We start from the raw sequence: 14,683 nt of genomic DNA, 5'->3' as shown, positions 1-14,683 counted from the left end.
TGCAGCCTCCAATCCCCTCCAACGAAGGAAGCGATCAGGAGCAGGGACCATAATAAGAATGGCCGGGCACTGAACTTAAAATGTCAGCCCTGCCAGCATCATCTGCGTCTCCCCCTCGCATGTCTCCTGTCAGCAGCTTCTGTGTCTGCCCGTCGCTTGTCTCCTGTCAGCCAGCCTTGGCCATCAGCTTCTTTGTCTGCCCGTCGCACGTCTCCTCTCAGCCAGCCCTGGCCATCAGCTTCTGTGTCTGCCTGTCGCACGTCTCCTGTCAGCCAGCCCTAGCCAGAAGCTTCTGTGTCTGCCCATCGCACGTCTCCTCTCAGCCAGCCCTGGCCAGCAGCTTCTGTGTCTGCCTGTCGCACGTCTCCTGTCAGCCAGCCCTATCCAGAAGCTTCTGTGTCTGCCTGTAACAAGTCTCCTGTCAGCCAGCCCTGGCCAGCAGCTTCTGTGTCTGCCCGTCACACGTCTCCTGTCAGCCAGCCCTGGCCAGCAGCTTCTGTGTCTGCCCGTCACACGTCTCCTCTCAGCCAGCCCTGGCCAACAGCTAGCTTCCATGTCTGCCCGTCGCACGTCTCCTCTCAGCCAGCCCTGGCCAGCAGCTTCTGTGTCTGCCTGTCGCACGTCTCCTGTCAGCCAGCCCTAGCCAGAAGCTTCTGTGTCTGCCCATCGCACGTCTCCTCTCAGCCAGCCCTGGCCAGCAGCTTCTGTATCTGCCCATCGCACGTCTCCTGTCATCAAGCCCTGGCCAACAGCTAGCTTCCGTGTCTGCCCATCGCATGTCTCCCGTCAGCAAGCCATGGCCAGCAGCTTCTGTGTCTGCCCGTCGCATGTCTCCTGTCAGCAAGCCCTGGCCAGCAGCTTCTGTGTCTGCCCGTCACACGTCTCCTGTCAGCCAGCCCTGGCCAGCAGCTTCTGTGTCTGCCCGTCACACGTCTCCTGTCAGCCAGCCCTGGCCAGCAGCTTCTGTATCTGCCCATCGCACGTCTCCTGTCAGCCAGCCCTGGCCAACAGCTAGCTTCCATGTCTGCCCATCGCATGTCTCCCGTCAGAAAGCCATGGCCAGCAGCTTCTGTGTCTGCCCGTCGCAAGTCTACTGTCAGCAAGCCCTGGCCAGCAGCTTCTGTGTCTGCCCGTCGCACGTCTCCTCTCAGCCAGCCATGGCCAGCAGCTTCTGTGTCTGCCTGTAACACGTCTCCCGTCAGCCAGCCCTGGCCAGCAACTTCTGTGTCTGCCCGTCACAAGTCTCCTGTCAGCAAGCCATGGCCAGCAGCTTCTGTGTCTGCCCGTCACATGTCTACTGTCAGCCAGATCTGGCCAACAGCTTCTGTGTCTGCCCGTCGCACGTCTCCTGTCAGCCAGACCTGGCCAGCAGCTTCTGTGTCTGCCCGTCGCACGTCTCCTGTCAGCCAGCCCTGGCCAGCAGCTTCTGTGTCTGCCTGTTGGCATTGCATGTCTGCTGTCAGCCAGCCCTGGCCAGAATCTTCTGCGTCTCCCCCTCGCATGTCTGTCAGCCAGCCTTGGCCAGCAGCTTCTGTGTCTGCCCGTCACATGTCTCCTGTCAGCCAGCCCTGGTCAGCAGCTTCTGTGTCTGCCCGTCACATGTCTCCTGTCAGCCAGCCTTGGCCAGCAGCTTCTGTGTCTGCCTGTCGCACGTCTCCTCTCAGCCAGCCCTGGCCAGCAGCTTCTGTGTCTGCCTGTCGCACGTCTCCTCTCAGCCAGCCCTGGCCAGCAGCTTCTGTGTCTGCCCGTCGCACGTCTCCTGTCAGCCAGCCCTAGCCAGAAGCTTCTGTGTCTGCCTGTAACAAGTCTCCTGTCAGCCAGCCCTGGCCAGCAGCTTCTGTATATGCCCATCGTACGTCTCCTGTCAGCCAGCCCTGGCCAACAGCTAGCTTCCATGTCTGCCCATCGCACGTCTCCTGTCAGCCAGCCCTGGCCAACAGCTAGCTTCCATGTCTGCCCATCGCATGTCTCCCGTCAGAAAGCCATGGCCAGCAGCTTCTGTGTCTGCCCGTTGCATGTCTCCTGTCAGCAAGCCCTGGCCAGCAGCTTCTGTGTCTGCCCGTCGCACGTCTCCTCTCAGCCAGCCATGGCCAGCAGCTTCTGTGTCTGCCTGTAACACGTCTCCTGTCAGCCAGCCCTGGCCAGCAGCTTCTGTGTCTGCCCGTCACACGTCTCCTGTCAGCCAGCCCTGGCCAGCAGCTTCTGTGTCTGCCCGTCACACGTCTCCTGTCAGCCAGCCCTGGCCAACAGCTAGCTTCCATGTCTGCCCGTCGCACGTCTCCTCTCAGCCAGCCCTGGCCAGCAGCTTCTGTGTCTGCCTGTCGCACGTCTCCTGTCAGCCAGCCCTAGCCAGAAGCTTCTGTGTCTGCCCATCGCACGTCTCCTCTCAGCCAGCCCTGGCCAGCAGCTTCTGTGTCTGCCTGTAACAAGTCTCCTGTCAGCCAGCCCTGGCCAGCAGCTTCTGTGTCTGCCCGTCACACGTCGCCTGTCAGCCAGCCCTGGCCAGCAGCTTCTGTATCTGCCCATCGCACGTCTCCTGTCATCAAGCCCTGGCCAACAGCTAGCTTCCGTGTCTGCCCATCGCATGTCTCCCGTCAGCAAGCCATGGCCAGCAGCTTCTGTGTCTGCCCGTCGCATGTCTCCTGTCAGCAAGCCCTGGCCAGCAGCTTCTGTGTCTGCCCGTCACACGTCTCCCGTCAGCCAGCCCTGGCCAGCAGCTTCTGTGTCTGCCCGTCACACGTCTCCTGTCAGCCAGCCTTGGCCAGAAGCTTCTGTGTCTGCCCATCGCACGTCTCCTCTCAGCCAGCCCTGGCCAGCAGCTTCTGTGTCTGCCTGTCGCACGTCTCCTGTCAGCCAGCCCTAGCCAGAAGCTTCTGTGTCTGCCTGTAACAAGTCTCCTGCCAGCCAGCCCTGGCCAGCAGCTTCTGTGTCTGCCCGTCATACGTCGCCTGTCAGCCAGCCCTGGCCAGCAGCTTCTGTATCTGCCCATCGCACGTCTCCTGTCATCAAGCCCTGGCCAACAGCTAGCTTCCGTGTCTGCCCATCGCATGTCTCCCGTCAGCAAGCCATGGCCAGCAGCTTCTGTGTCTGCCCGTCGCATGTCTCCTGTCAGCAAGCCCTGGCCAGCAGCTTCTGTGTCTGCCCGTCACACGTCTCTTGTCAGCCAGCCCTGGCCAGCAGCTTCTGTGTCTGCCCGTCACACGTCTCCTGTCAGCCAGCCCTGGCCAGCAGCTTCTGTATCTGCCCATCGCACGTCTCCTGTCAGCCAGCCCTGGCCAACAGCTAGCTTCCATGTCTGCCCATCGCATGTCTCCCGTCAGAAAGCCATGGCCAGCAGCTTCTGTGTCTGCCCGTCGCATGTCTACTGTCAGCAAGCCCTGGCCAGCAGCTTCTGTGTCTGCCCGTCGCACGTCTCCTCTCAGCCAGCCATGGCCAGCAGCTTCTGTGTCTGCCTGTAACACGTCTCCCGTCAGCCAGCCCTGGCCAGCAACTTCTGTGTCTGCCCGTCACACGTCTCCTGTCAGCAAGCCATGGCCAGCAGCTTCTGTGTCTGCCCGTCGCATGTCTACTGTCAGCCAGATCTGGCCAACAGCTTCTGTGTCTGCCCGTCGCACGTCTCCTGTCAGCCAGACCTGGCCAGCAGCTTCTGTGTCTGCCTGTTGGCATTGCACGTCTGCTGTCAGCCAGCCCTGGCCAGAATCTTCTGCGTCTCCCCCTCGCATGTCTGTCAGCCAGCCTTGGCCAGCAGCTTCTGTGTCTGCCCGTCACATGTCTCCTGTCAGCCAGCCCTGGTCAGCAGCTTCTGTGTCTGCCCGTCACATGTCTCCTGTCAGCCAGCCCTGGCCAGCAGCTTCTGTGTCTGCCCGTCACATGTCTCCTGTCAGCCAGCCTTGGCCAGCAGCTTCTGTGTCTGCCTGTCGCACGTCTCCTGTCAGCCAGCCCTGGCCAACAGCTAGCTTCCATGTCTGCCCATCGCACGTCTCCTGTCAGCCAGCCCTGGCCAACAGCTAGCTTCCATGTCTGCCCATCGCATGTCTCCCGTCAGAAAGCCATGGCCAGCAGCTTCTGTGTCTGCCCGTTGCATGTCTCCTGTCAGCAAGCCCTGGCCAGCAGCTTCTGTGTCTGCCCGTCGCACGTCTCCTCTCAGCCAGCCATGGCCAGCAGCTTCTGTGTCTGCCTGTAACACGTCTCCTGTCAGCCAGCCCTGGCCAGCAGCTTCTGTGTCTGCCCGTCACACGTCTCCTGTCAGCCAGCCCTGGCCAGCAGCTTCTGTGTCTGCCCGTCACACGTCTCCTGTCAGCCAGCCCTGGCCAACAGCTAGCTTCCATGTCTGCCCGTCGCACGTCTCCTCTCAGCCAGCCCTGGCCAGCAGCTTCTGTGTCTGCCTGTCGCACGTCTCCTGTCAGCCAGCCCTAGCCAGAAGCTTCTGTGTCTGCCCATCGCACGTCTCCTCTCAGCCAGCCCTGGCCAGCAGCTTCTGTGTCTGCCTGTAACAAGTCTCCTGTCAGCCAGCCCTGGCCAGCAGCTTCTGTGTCTGCCCGTCACACGTCGCCTGTCAGCCAGCCCTGGCCAGCAGCTTCTGTATCTGCCCATCGCACGTCTCCTGTCATCAAGCCCTGGCCAACAGCTAGCTTCCGTGTCTGCCCATCGCATGTCTCCCGTCAGCAAGCCATGGCCAGCAGCTTCTGTGTCTGCCCGTCGCATGTCTCCTGTCAGCAAGCCCTGGCCAGCAGCTTCTGTGTCTGCCCGTCACACGTCTCCCGTCAGCCAGCCCTGGCCAGCAGCTTCTGTGTCTGCCCGTCACACGTCTCCTGTCAGCCAGCCTTGGCCAGAAGCTTCTGTGTCTGCCCATCGCACGTCTCCTCTCAGCCAGCCCTGGCCAGCAGCTTCTGTGTCTGCCTGTCGCACGTCTCCTGTCAGCCAGCCCTAGCCAGAAGCTTCTGTGTCTGCCTGTAACAAGTCTCCTGCCAGCCAGCCCTGGCCAGCAGCTTCTGTGTCTGCCCGTCATACGTCGCCTGTCAGCCAGCCCTGGCCAGCAGCTTCTGTATCTGCCCATCGCACGTCTCCTGTCATCAAGCCCTGGCCAACAGCTAGCTTCCGTGTCTGCCCATCGCATGTCTCCCGTCAGCAAGCCATGGCCAGCAGCTTCTGTGTCTGCCCGTCGCATGTCTCCTGTCAGCAAGCCCTGGCCAGCAGCTTCTGTGTCTGCCCGTCACACGTCTCTTGTCAGCCAGCCCTGGCCAGCAGCTTCTGTGTCTGCCCGTCACACGTCTCCTGTCAGCCAGCCCTGGCCAGCAGCTTCTGTATCTGCCCATCGCACGTCTCCTGTCAGCCAGCCCTGGCCAACAGCTAGCTTCCATGTCTGCCCATCGCATGTCTCCCGTCAGAAAGCCATGGCCAGCAGCTTCTGTGTCTGCCCGTCGCATGTCTACTGTCAGCAAGCCCTGGCCAGCAGCTTCTGTGTCTGCCCGTCGCACGTCTCCTCTCAGCCAGCCATGGCCAGCAGCTTCTGTGTCTGCCTGTAACACGTCTCCCGTCAGCCAGCCCTGGCCAGCAACTTCTGTGTCTGCCCGTCACACGTCTCCTGTCAGCAAGCCATGGCCAGCAGCTTCTGTGTCTGCCCGTCGCATGTCTACTGTCAGCCAGATCTGGCCAACAGCTTCTGTGTCTGCCCGTCGCACGTCTCCTGTCAGCCAGACCTGGCCAGCAGCTTCTGTGTCTGCCTGTTGGCATTGCACGTCTGCTGTCAGCCAGCCCTGGCCAGAATCTTCTGCGTCTCCCCCTCGCATGTCTGTCAGCCAGCCTTGGCCAGCAGCTTCTGTGTCTGCCCGTCACATGTCTCCTGTCAGCCAGCCCTGGTCAGCAGCTTCTGTGTCTGCCCGTCACATGTCTCCTGTCAGCCAGCCTTGGCCAGCAGCTTCTGTGTCTGCCTGTCGCACGTCTCCTCTCAGCCAGCCCTGGCCAGCAGCTTCTGTGTCTGCCTGTCGCACGTCTCCTCTCAGCCAGCCCTGGCCAGCAGCTTCTGTGTCTGCCCGTCGCACGTCTCCTGTCAGCCAGCCCTAGCCAGAAGCTTCTGTGTCTGCCTGTAACAAGTCTCCTGTCAGCCAGCCCTGGCCAGCAGCTTCTGTGTCTGCCCGTCACACGTCTCCTGTCAGCCAGCCCTGGCCAGCAGCTTCTGTATCTGCCCATCGCACGTCTCCTGTCAGCCAGCCCTTGCCAACAGCTAGTTTCCATGTCTGCCCATCGCATGTCTCCCGTCAGCAAGCCCTGGCCAGCAGCTTCTGTGTCTGCCCGTCGCACGTCTCCTCTCAGCCAGCCATGGCCAGCAGCTTCTGTGTCTGCCTGTAACACGTCTCCTGTCAGCCAGCCCTGGCCAGCAACTTCTGTGTCTGCCCGTCACACGTCTCCTGTCAGCCAGCCCTGGCCGGCAGCTTCTGTATCTGCCCATCACACGTCTCCTGTCAGCCAGCCCTGGCCAACAGCTAGCTTCCATGCCTGCCCATCGCATGTCTCCCGTCAGAAAGCCATGGCCAGCAGCTTCTGTGTCTGCCCGTCACACGTCTCCTGTCAGCCAGCCCTGGTCAGCAGCTTCTGTGTCTGCCCGTCGCATGTCTCCTGTCAGCCAGCCCTTGCCAGCAGCTTCTGTGTCTGCCTATAACACGTCTCCTGTCAGCCAGCCCTGGCCAGCAGCTTCTGTGTCTGCCCGTCACACGTCTCCTGTCAGCAAGCCATGGCCAGCAGCTTCTGTGTCTGCCCGTCACATGTCTCCTGTCAGCCAGACCTGGCCAACAGCTTCTGTGTCTGCCCGTCGCACGTCTCCTCTCAGCCAGCCCTGGCCAGCAGCTTCTGTGTCTGCCCGTCACACGTCTCCTGTCAGCCAGCCCTGGTCAGCAGCTTCTGTGTCTGCCCGTCGCATGTCTCCTGTCAGCCAGCCCTGGCCAGAAGCTTCTGTGTCTGCCTGTAACACGTCTCCTGTACGCAAGCCATGGCCAGCAGCTACTGTGTCTGCCCGTCACATGTCTCCTCTCAGCCAGCCCTGGCCAGCAGCTTCTGTGTCTGCCCGTCTCCTGTCAGCCAGCCCTAGCCAGAAGCTTCTGTGTCTGCCTGTCGCACGTCTCCTGTCAGCCAGCCCTGGCCAGCAGCTTCTGTATCTGCCCATCGCACGTCTCCTGTCAGCCAGCCCTGGCCAACAGCTAGCTTCCGTGTCTGCCCATCGCATGTCTCCAGTCAGCAAGCCATGGCCAGCAGCTTCTGTGTCTGCCCGTCACACATCTCCTGTCAGCCAGCCCTGGCCAGCAGCTTCTGTGTCTGCCCGTCGCATGTCTCATGTCAGCCAGCCCTGGCCAACAGCCAGCTTCTGTGTCTGCCCGTCGTATGTCTCCTGTCAGCAAGCCATGGCCAGCAGCTTCTGTGTCTGCCCGTCGCATATCTCCTGTCAGCCAGCCCTGGCCAACAGCTAGCTTCTGTGTCTGCCCGTTGCATGTGGGGAGGGAGACGGCCTCCTCATTCTTCAAACCCTTGAAAGGTGCATGCACAGTCTCACTCAGATAGGCCATCCAGATGCAGGCAATAAAACTGCAGCAGCCTTCGTGTAAATGCGGAATTCACTCATCTGCAAACTATTCGTTATCGTATGAATGTCAATGGGTGTCTGTTCACAAAGCAGTAAAAGTTCGAAGGTTTGAGTAAGGTTCGCACAGGGCTCACTGAACTAGCTTCATCCAAAAGTGAGGGAGTCTGAAGCGTGCGCTAGGCTTCATAGACCACTATAGATGGAAATAAGCAGGCTTGATAACAAGTGTTAATAATGAGCATTGAGTAACCAGCTAGAGTCAAAATAGAAAATTAGGTAAGTAGTAATATTTCACCACACTTCAACCTAAAATATTCCTAAGATAGTTATTAATGGTCTGATTGTTACAAACGTTTTTTGCATATTTATATCAACTGATAGTACAATTACAACAACTTGTAACACGTTTGTCAAATATTTCATATTCAGTTATCACCAATGAGCTTTAAATAAGGCATTCACAGGTCAATAATATGTTTAAGACATCAACATGTTTCAGACAGATGTTCAGACTTAAGAAGGACTTCTTCAGGACCTCAACTTCTCAGACTTGTAGGTGTGTCCAGTGATCAGGGCAGGAATACACAGTATTTATAAAAATCAGTTCTGAATATACAAGGAGAAGACCTCAAATGAAATTAAAATAGTGCATGTAAATCTATTTGATCTGATTGTTTTACAAAGTATACTAAAAGTTCCTGGGCAGTATTCAACAGCACAGAAATACTCTGGAGACTATTATTGACTGCAATACGGACATACGGTTTACATAAAATGAAACTGTTAGACAGTGAAGTTAATTATATAACTGGAGCAGGCAGTAAGAGTCTTCCATTGCATCAAAAAAACTTACCAGGGGCAGGTCGAACAGCAGGGTGGACGTTCAGTCACTTCGACTCCCTGCAAGCAAGAGCAGAAAACAGCTGATGAAGGAAAAACTGAGACGCATTTGCGGATTCAGCTTCACATGTCAAGAGACATAACAATTCCTTCTAGTTACACAATTTCTTTAATGATCAGTGGCCCATCTGAGATAGGGCAAGTCCCTTTTCTATACGACTAACTCCTCGAATCAACCAACAAGTCACCACTGCAAAACAGCCAAATCGCTTAAAGCAACAGAGGTAGACATACAACACCTTAACGTCCAGTCAGATGGGACAGCACTATTATAGCAGCACATATCACATTTTAGGCTATTACTACACAACCCACTATCCGCCACAGTCAGCTGCTTTCTGCAATTTATTTTATATCCAGCTCAACTGGATTGTCATAAAAAAGCCCCACACCCACATTATAGTTTAGTGGGCTGGACTTCCTTTTCCAGTAGTGCTTTGGGTTACACAAGAACATTTATGAAAGAGCCATTCAGCGAATTCTAGGTTGTTTTACTCCACTCGTGTTTTTAGACTCCTTGGTGCTAACCACAAGAAGAGCTCTCAGGGGCCTATTCACAAAGGGAAAAGGGCAGTTGACACTCTGAGGTGACGCAAGACAGGGACGTGCCATGTTGCAGAGGGGTGCACCTTCGGATTATCTGGGAAGAGGGCAGTTGGGCACTCTGGAGGTGATGCGAGACGTCCCTGTCTCGCATCGCCCCAGAGTGTCAACCACCCGGTTCCCAAATAATGCCAAGGTGGTTGGGCACTCTGGGGTGACTCGAGACAGGGACATCCCATGTTCACCAGTGGTATGCACTGTGGGATTATTTGAGAAGAGGGTGGCTGATACTCTGGGGCGACGCGAGACTGGGACACATCACCCTTCTGCTACTCTCCTCTGACTCCTCCCCTTTAATAACCTCCTCTCTCCCACCATTCTACCAGTCCACCATTCCCCCCATTCTCACCACTCCACCGGATGGCCACCCACCTATTCACGGACACTACTAACACCCAACACCCCACCTCCCACAGCAACATCAACTCCCCCTCAGCTACACCAACGTGAAATCACCTCCTGCTCCACTAGAGCCTCTTACAACCACACCCCCATCAACACGATCAACTCAACCACCACCTCCTCTCACCCTACCACCACCAAGGTTCCAATGGTAAACCTTAACAAAGCTAGTTTCCCTAACAGCTTGGATACATTCCAGTGCTTTCCACAACCTGGAACCCCCCAGAAACCTAGTCAATAACTCAATGCTTGACACTATTAAAGCTGAACTGCAACTGATCCGAGCTAAATATTCTCAAACTAGGTCTTATCACCACCAACCTCGAACAGAAGTGGTCCTTACACCCTATTCACCTCCTAACACCCAAATCTTCAACTGCCACTCTGTCCCTATCCCTGTTCACACAGGGATCTTTCACCCTAGTTGGAGTTTCACACCCAACCTTAACCACTCCTCCCGCCCCAATAGGTTAGTCAGACAGCTATCAAACGAGAATAAATTCTCCCTCCTAGACACCTAAAACCCATTCCGGTCGATCACACTTTAACTTCTACAAAAATCGAGACTATTATCACTGACCCTATCAGGACTTTCCACCCCAGCACTAGGTTTATCAATAAAAAAAGAACCTTACAAAAGTTCCCATCTTACATTCTTCCACGACTACCTCTGATATAACCCTGAAATGCGCATAACCAAACTGCTGCTCAGCCGTGAAACACATAGCTGACATGGCGGATGTCAAACTTAACCAGGACCTCAACATCCTCCTGCTCACGGAAACATGGCTAAATAAATCCTCTACTCCTATTCTGGGTACTCAAATCCCCCCAGGTACGGCATAATTAGATCGGACCGCCCAGAGCGCTCAAGGGGTGGACTAGCTTGCAATCACAGATCTCGACTTACTATGAAACAGTCACACACTACACATTTACCATCGTGCTAATACCTCAAGATTGATATCACCAGCACTAATATTTCAAAGTGTACCCTCCGCACGTGTTATCACCCGCCCGGAGGAAACCACACGTTCATTGAACATATCATAGAGATTACCTCCTCTAACAACTATGAACATAACCACAGTTTCCTTGACGACTTCAACATTCACTGGAATGATACCAATGACCCGCTTGTGAACAGTTTCAACTCCTTCCTCCAGGACCCCAACCTTATCCGACCTATATTAAAGGAGCCACCCTAGATCTAATTACACCATTGTTTGCTGATAAAACAATGCAAACCTCTAATGATATCCAGATCGCTATTAAACTTCTTCCGCAGGAACTCCCCCCGCCGACCCCACACCATTTCCCAATGTATCATCACTCTTGTCTAAAAAATCCCCCCATCTCACCCAAAAATAACGCCACCAGGTCTTGCTTCAAAACCTTCAATGAGAATGGCATCCTAAATCTATTGACCTCCTTGAAATACTCCAACCACTTCAACGATCCCCCCTCCCCACAAAACTCCTGAATGAGTCCATCCACCTCTTACTCCCACTATGGACTGGGTTAATCATTGCCTCACTCACCAAAGGCAACATACCCGACTGCCTAAAAAGTGGGCAGGTCACATCTATATAAAAAAAAAATAATAAATCCCTAACAATTACCGCCTCATCTCCAACATCCATACTTTGGCCAAACTCTTGGGAAAAAGTGTGCACTTAACAGCTCCACAACAACATCGACCAATTCAAACTCCTCGACCATTGTCAATCTGGCTTCCGATCGGGTCATGGCACCGAAACGGCCCCTGTCCACATTGTCGACGATGTCCTACGCTCACTCGACCAGAATGAATCTTGCCATATGATCCTGTTGGACCGGTCAGCGGCCTTTGACACCATCAACAATGCTACCCTTCTAAACCTTCTAGAACACAGGATGGGCTTCTGCGGCACCGTGCTGAATTGGTTCTCCTCCTTTCTACGCAACCGATCCCAGTGCATTCTAATCAATCACACTCTTTCCAATCCATCTCCAATGTCACTTGGCGTACCCCAATGCTCTATTATCTCCAAGACACTGTTTAGCCTACACATGGAGCCCCTAACTGAAATCCTCAAACTTTCCTGCATCCGCTACCACATGTATGCTGTTGACACCCAACTCTACATGAAAATCACCTTCCTTGATGACATCTACACCATCAACACCTTGACATGGACGCAACAGTGGCTGACTCTTGACCATAAACTTAAGAATGAATTCTTACTCATTGCACCGCCCACCACCACCCTGAACGTCAATGGCTAGCTCCCTCTTCTCACAGCCTTGAACTGCAGCCCACACATCACTGACTCCATCAAATCCCTAGATATACCCTTGGAAAAATACCTATCCATGCAAAAACACATCAGCACCATCACTAGAGGAGCTAACCATCAGTTGCATATCTTAGGAAACTAAAACCTTTCCTCCCAGCGGCAGACCTCACAACTGTGGTATATGCACTTGGGCTATCGAAATTGGATCCCGGTAGCACTACCCTGGTGGGCCTCCCGAAAAGCTCCCTTGCACCACTGAAGGCCACACTGAATGCTGAAGCTAAGCTCATCACATGGTCAAAACAAAAGTGATCATATCACCCCCAACCTTCAGTCACTGAAATGGCTACCCTTTGAGGCCCGGATCCATCTCAAAATTACTTGTATGGCCCACAAAGCATTACACCACAATACCCCCTCCTACCTAACCCACAAATTGGCCCTATCTGGTGGTAACAGACCCTCCAAAAGCACTAGCTCCTTAATCCTTAAAAAAAATTAAAAAAGAAAACCTACTACTAATTCTTCTTCGGAACTGCCCCAAAAGTGTAGAACTCTATCCCTTCAGAAACAAGTTGCAACCCATCCATATCCATCTTCAAAGAAGAAGTAAAACTCTTACTATCCAACAAGCTCCTTTCACACGGAGGACTCACCCCATCTCCCATAGATTGAGCCCTCCTTCCTATTTGCCATAATATGTTCTAAGCATGGATTTATGTTTTATTATGTGCTCCTATTTCCCTGTTCACCATTAGTCCATGTATATATATTGTATTTTTATTTAGTGTTATATTTCTTTCTGTTGTATCCCATGCCTCTCTACACTTCTGCACTTTGGGATTATGTGGGAAGAGGGTGGTGGAGACACTGGGGGGGCAACGCGAGACAGGGTAATCCCATGTTTGGAGGTATGCACCTTGGAATTATTTCCCAAACCCAGAGCGAAGAGAGCGAGCAACAGATGAATAGATTTGACTTTTACCTTAGCTAAAAGATGTATAGCCATGCACTGGAAGGAGGGGAAAGCACCAGCAGAGGAAAATAGATTTCTCTGCAAATGGGCTAAGACTAGAGCATTAAAAAGGGAGGAGCGCAAAGGCATCAGAAAGTACTTGATGGCATGTATTCGGGATGAACTGTTTTAGCTGGTTGTGAGCAAAGTGGATAAATCATGGATATAATATTAACCAACGCAGTAAATCCTAAAAGTTGACCATTGTATGAGGGTGGTCCCTGGCGTGATGTATAACAGGGCGAGGAAAGTGGAAGTAAAGGATACAAACAAAACAGCCAGAGCCCTCAGAATCATTAGAGAAGGTAGAGGATGGACGTCCTTTTTGGTGCGTGTGGCTTTAGCCAATACCACGACCCCAGGAATTGCGAAGGGGCCGAGGTGGTTCATCTACCTGCAAGGGCTGGAGCTGATGATATTCCAGGCCCGACAAACAGCCCCTACACTTCCTGTACTGCCGGTGGAATTAGGAGGCAGGCGAAAGCAAGCCTAGGGAGCGGACCCTGTTCTTAAATCTCTGTAGCGTGGATTCAGCCTTTCCCTCATAAAGTCTAGAGTTGTCAAAGGGGCATGCCTATCGGGGACACCTGCACATCCCCTGAAATTCCATTTGCATGCATCCAGGAATGTCATCTGAGCACTACGCTGATGCCCATGGAGGGACCCACACAGTCTGTAGTGACAAGGCCAGCACATAAAAGCACGTGGGTGAATCCTGCCAAGTCTTGGCTTGTCTAGGCAAAGCAAGATCTCGCTGACCATGTCCCACAGCTCATGTGTGTAGCAGGCCAAGAGAGAGACCATATTTAATGATTCTACGGCTAGGTTAGCTGAAGAGAATAACTTCAGAATGGGTAATGTGCTTCGATGCCCTGTCTGGTGGTACGGAAGGAATAGCATCTGGGTCAACTTTTCTCGCTGAAGCCTGCACCACTAGTCTCTTCGCAGTCTCGTACTGGATGAGGAATATTGGATCATCAGGAGCAGGCCTGTATCTCCTGGCCACAGGTTGACTGACTGGAGGAGTTGAACATGGCTCCACCCACATAGCTATTAAAGCATCTGGAGGAGCCTCACTGAAGGGCAATAAAGATTTTGAAGAGGCCGGCCTACAATGGTTGATTGCGCCTTAGTGTTTGCTCTAGGTCAGAAACTGGCCTTGGGATCAGGTCCGGCATAGGAGCCTTCAGAACTGTATCGGCACCGACAGGACTAGCATTGACCTTGGGACAAGGGTAGAGGTCTGGACTAATACCCAGCAGGGCCAGTCATCACCGGGGAGGGATGCGGAAGTGAGACTGCAGCTCCATGGAACCCAAAGGAGCTCCAGAGTGAAGAGGCAGGGCTTTGAAAATGTGTACCATGGCCTCTTTCATTCCTCTATCCGCGTCGACAATTGCCCTGGAAATTCAGGGTCCCGGGGCCAGCCTCAGCATAGACCCAGAGGACAGCTGGGAGAAAAGCCTTTAGAATGACGACTTTGCAGCTTCTCTGGTCTGACTTAGAGTGGCAAAAGGGGGGATGAAGCCAGCTGGGTCGTCTTGTGCTGGTGGCGTGCTTTGGATGCTGACTTAACGGATGACTTCGGGTGGGACCGCCATTTGGCACAAGACTCGCCTGTGATCTGGAGAGGAAGAGACCACGAGGCTTGGAACGGGAGGAGAAACACGTCTTCAAACGCAAACTCTTCTTGCGTTCCGCTATGTGCTGGTATGTTTCATAATCTCCAACTGGCTTTGGGGGCTTCAGGGCACATTTATCACACAACTTCAAGTCGTGGCCGAGCCCAGGCACCGGAGATATGTCATGAGGGACTGTGCACTACATCTGCTTCTGAATTTGTAGCACTTCCTTTTGCCCAATCTGAAGAACCTAACTAGTGGGCTCATCCCTGTGGGTCCCAGTGGTGTG

At 54.1% G+C, this 14,683-nt stretch overlaps 1 protein-coding gene across 7 annotated transcripts in view; it reads right to left on the bottom strand.

The window, feature by feature from the left end:
- TJAP1 (tight junction associated protein 1) overlaps positions 1-14,683 on the bottom strand; it is a 352,145-nt gene that overhangs the window by 110,835 nt on the left and 226,627 nt on the right. For all 7 annotated transcript variants that reach the window (XM_085610311.1, XM_085610316.1, XM_085610312.1 and 4 more), the window contains one exon: positions 8,427-8,473. The gene's annotated coding sequence lies outside the window, so the exon portion shown is untranslated. The remainder of the gene's footprint in view (positions 1-8,426; positions 8,474-14,683) is intronic.

Source organism: Triturus cristatus, chromosome 6 (assembly GCF_964204655.1).
Source record: "Triturus cristatus chromosome 6, aTriCri1.1, whole genome shotgun sequence".
NCBI classification, from domain to species: domain Eukaryota; kingdom Metazoa; phylum Chordata; class Amphibia; order Caudata; family Salamandridae; genus Triturus; species Triturus cristatus.
The sequence above is the reverse complement of the archived record's forward strand: the minus strand, read 5'-3'. Positions and strand labels throughout refer to the sequence as shown.